General features: G+C 38.7%; 1 protein-coding gene across 1 annotated transcript in view; it reads right to left on the bottom strand.

Moving 5' to 3' along the window:
- LOC308101919 (uncharacterized protein) overlaps positions 1-5,000 on the bottom strand; it is a 16,609-nt gene that overhangs the window by 10,769 nt on the left and 840 nt on the right. Inside the window, exon 2 of the mRNA XM_080451468.1 lies at positions 2,582-2,614. The gene's annotated coding sequence lies outside the window, so the exon portion shown is untranslated. The remainder of the gene's footprint in view (positions 1-2,581; positions 2,615-5,000) is intronic.

Here is a 5,000-nt window from a genome sequence, read left to right as displayed (position 1 = left end):
ATATAACCCATCATAGAACCCACCAAAGTATTATAGAAACAAGCCATAGGCTTTCTTGGGTTTAAAATCCTCTTAGCAGACCTTGTATTGAACTGTACTTTCCTGTGCTTTTTTTGCAAACTACTACTAAAGTATTCAATTAATCAATCAAACAGGCATCCCGGTTGTTCAAGGTCGAGGTTAAGGTCAAGGTAAAGTCATGTTTGCGTCCTCCGCGAAAAAACTGATTCATGACCTGCATTTCTTCCATTTAAGAAGAAACGTCCTCTTTGACCAATTTAAATCTGGTGTCCCTATTTTGGGCAAGTCAAAATAACAAATTATTTTGTGAGTGATCAGTCCAGCACATTTTATTACTTTCCTTCCTTGTTCCTTATAAAAGCCTCAAAATGTATTCCAGGTTTAAACAAACTGTTAAAGCTATTTTGTGTATCTCATATCTCGCATTCTGCACAAGAAATTATGAAAAAAGGATATCTATCTAGCATTATGTTCATGTCACAGAATTTGTACTTGATATAGCAACCTTTGTAAGCGTGCGTGTGTGTGCTTAAATGGAACGTTTCACACACAGAAACTCGAGAAGATGATACGTTGAGAGACGAGATAACGAAAGGATTTGAGCGGAGGGAAGAGGAGTGAGTGTGGGAGACCCGTCTCGTCTCGCTTTAGTTTTCTCTCAAATTCAACAAGAAAAGAACTTCAGGAGCAGAGGAGGGGGAGAGAGCCGAACGCTTCTGGACTTTTTCTGTTAGCTATTTTCCCCCCAAACCCGTCTTTCTCTTTCTCTTTCTCTGTCTCTGTCTGTCGGTATTTCCACGACTGGGGGCAAAGTGGCGATGATAGAGAGACCAAACCAAGAGCAATAACTGGCCACATCACCGGTGATCGTAGAGACTAGCAGTCAAAATGTTATTGAATACGTTGTTTTTGTGATTGTTACCCTATAAGAACATATCATGTGATTCTCACCCCACTGGTGGAGAATCAACACTTTATTTAGTTATGTATATGTACATATACGAGCAGTATGTTCTCACCATACTTTTGTTCCTTGGAGGCCACTACATGCTTTATGTTTTGCCATTTATGTCATTTCACACACAACTGAAGGTAACAGATCTATACGGTACTTGATATTTCATTAATACATATATTTTTGATGAGCTTTTGCTTTCTTTAGATTCAAAGAGATGTAAAACTAAGTGCAGAGGGGGAAAGAAATGCATCACAGGTATCCATCCAACCCCTTCAAACTGGGGACGTTGTGATGATGTTATCGATGCACTATGACATTGTCATTGCTTTAAAATGGATGAACATAAAGAAGAAGGTCAGTCATTAGACGCACCGCAACTGAAAGCTGATGATCTGTTTTGTTGCCTCACATACATCTACCACTTTACACGACAAAAAAAACAGTGTCGTCTAGAGTAGACTCTAGTGCATTATACATATGCAACTGTGTTAGCTTTGCATTTCTGAATACAATCGATATCAAAACATACATATATGCGTGCATGGGCACGCACACGCACGCACGCGCACACACACACACACACACACACACACACACACACACACACACACACACACACACACACACACACACACACACACACACACACACACACACACACACACACACACACACACACACACACACACACACACACACACACACACAGCTCCAATACGGCAGTCTCCTTGAATCAACATAAATATATTTCAACTCTAATCAACAAGGGGACAGCAGGCCCGGAGCGCTGGCCTTGCGGTCCGGGCACCTAGGCTCATAAGTAGCCGGACGCACCACGGGTTCGAGTCCCGTTCCTGACGGTCTTTGCTGCATGTCTCTCCCCATCTCTCTCCCCCTGTCTCCTGTCCATCTCTACTATAAACTATAAATAATTAAAAAAGCCCCCAAAAACATCTAAAAAACAAAACAAGGGGACAGCAGATACCATATCCAAACATATCAAGTAATAACCAAAATGAAACAATGTATTGATTTCCCTGTCCCCGCACGGCCTTTGAAATGTTTCTAAAATGTTCTCTCCTGATCCATCATAGAACTGAGTGGCCACATAACTCAGGAACACATGGAAACAATATCTTCTTGTTGAAAAGTTTGAAGTGAACTCTTCACTGTGTTTGTGTTGTTAGTACGCATTACAGCATATTTGTTCTGCCATAAAGTACCCAATTAGCCACTGACTGGGTATGAATTTAACCACTTTCAACCTTGCGTCCCTATTTTGGGCATGTCAGTATAGGCAGGGGAAAAAACAAATCCCCCCGAAAATAGACGATCTATAAGCTCACAGCACGTCGCAATGCGACACGTCGTGAGCTTGTAGCTCAGCAGTTTTTGCCACGCAACTAAATGCTGCCGGGCTTTTCAGTCCTTCAGAACAGACACACAAAGGTCACAAAGGTCGGGGTGAATGGAGCTCCACAATCAAGCATTGGTTTGAAGAATAACATGCAAATAAGACGTGTGATTGTAGCTACTGTATAGCACACCAAAGTTGCATGTCAAATAGCTACATAATGTGATGTGATGAGTTTTTAAACTTACCTTGTCGAAGTGCTGATGTTTTTGGTGCGCTGCCTAAAATATATTGAAAGGAATACACAAATTAATTTGATATAATGGCTTAATCAAAACTGAGAACATTTAAACTTTTCTGTTAAAAGTACTGTATTTCAGCCAAGTAATGAATATAACATGAATTGCATTTTGGACAATATGCAAGTCACACTTTTTTTTTGTCAGGATGAAAATTGTTATTATCTGGTTATTCAAAAAGTGCACAAAGCGCAAGCAACATATTTACTTACAATTAAGTCAAGAAATTATCAACAATTTTTTTTAATGTAATGTACGTATGTATATGTTATGTATGTTAATATTATTTCATGTAAACAATAGAGAGGCCTTGATCGGTAGAACAAATCTAAACATTCTTCCAAGTCCGTCGTTAATTGCAGATCTTCACAATTCTAAATGTATACATCACTTATAATAAGCCAGTGAGATTCATAATCATAACCATCAACACAACGTTTGAAAGCAACCATCATTATAAAAAGCTAGAATGGATTTGCATAGGTCTTCATCTGAATGATTTGTTGTGGCCACGCAGATATGATTCTATATTCCATTAACTTTTTTTCCATACTGATAAACAGCCATGCACTGTTTGTGAGAAAATTATGTCAAGGACGTGTAAAGCATGCAATCTACAGCAACACACAACAAAAACAAGAACAAAAATAAATCTTTTGTCTTTTTCTTGATTGATTCGATCTTGTCATTTATTTGGATCGTCAGGAGTTATATGTTATATCCCTGCTTCTGGTCAGACTGAATTACATATGTATTTCCTTTTGGAAAATGCAGACCGCTTGATGTTTGACATTTTCTATTAATTTATTCAAAACTCTACAAGCTCACAATGCTTGTAGACCTGCTATTTTCACTATTTATACTACAAAGAAGCATGTAGGGCTCAAGTGATTAAGGAGATGGCCCCACCTATTTTTTTTGTTTTTTGTTGGTTTTGTGCAAATAAAATCCTGGATCTATCAGTTTTTGGGGTTTTGGCCTCACAACATCGATAAACAAATCTAAACTATCCGAGGCAATATTACACGGTTCCTGCTGCAGCAGGTCACCAATGGGGAGAGGAAAACATGACTCAGCACGAAAAGAAGTCAGTGTTTCTCAACTCGTATCCAAAAGTCTATCATGGGATGTTCTGGCAAGGGTCACAGATAAAGAACAACTCAAAATTAAGAATATTGTGTTAAGTCATATAAATCGGGAGCTGCTTTTATGGTTAAGGCAAAAAAAAAAAGAAGAAAAAAAAGGTTAACTGCAATAAATTGAGAAACACGTTCATCTGCTGCTGTTGACCAAAGGGTGCACATAACCCATTGTTAAGTATTATAGAAACACCTGGTGCCGGCATCCTGGCCGTTAAAGGTCAAGGTTAAGGTCAAGGTAGAGCTCACTTGTGTTCCACATTTGTGCGTCTTCCGCAAAACAAAAAACAAAGGATCTATGACCTGCGTCACAGGTGACTGTTGTCAGTCTTCACTTTCTGCAACATTAATACTTAAACCTCTTCAGACCAACAAAATGGGATTTTGCTAAGATTTGTTAATGACTTGAACACAGTGACAGACCTTTGGATGCTTCTAGAAACATTTGACATTAACAAGGTGGGGACTGCAAGTGGCATGCTGGCCGTCCCTCACCCATGTGTTCATATCTATGTTACGTTCATAAATAGCCTAGGTTAAAACAAATGTATAAAAACTCATTAGGGCTGATGTTTACAACAGCAATGGGCAGTTTTCTTTTTTAACCATAATAGTGAATCGAGACATTATAGTTCCATGCACTGTGTGTGAGATGTGTGTGTGTGCCTGCTGCTCTGTGTGTGTCTGTGTGCGTGCATCTGCATTTGTGCCTGCTGTGCAATATGATGATGCATACAATTATGACAGTTAGCAAAGGAGAAATCAGTGGGAAAAAACATGACTTGTGTCCCTCTTTTACAGTTTATGATGGATTGATGATTAATTGATAATTAATTTCATATTCCATCCTATACAAGAGGGACAGAATTTCCCTTCACTTTCTCTTAAATGAGAATTTACATTTACAGACCTACTCCGATTCTCTGAAAGCGGTCATTTATTTTCAATTAGATATGTCTATAACGCTACAACAAACAATGCAATGTTAAATAAAAGAAAGAACAATCATAGATTTGCACAGAAGGTTTTGGCATTCGGGCCCTTTTCTGTGCATAGATAGATTCAAGCAAAAAAAAGAAAAGAAAAAAGAACACACGTTTATGCCCTCTTTTCTGTCTGCAGATGTCAAAGGAGGTCACCACGTCGAAGGAGATCAAAAGTAGTCTCAATAAAGTCAATGCAATAATTTACCCGAACATACTGAAGCAATCGGTTACATTTTACAAACA

The sequence above is a fragment of the Gymnoscopelus braueri genome (assembly GCF_963280865.1).
Source record: "Gymnoscopelus braueri genome assembly, chromosome: 15".
In the NCBI taxonomy this organism is placed as follows: Eukaryota; Metazoa; Chordata; class Actinopteri; order Myctophiformes; family Myctophidae; genus Gymnoscopelus; species Gymnoscopelus braueri.
Note: the sequence above shows the minus strand (reverse complement) of the source record. Positions and strands in the feature narration are given on the sequence as shown.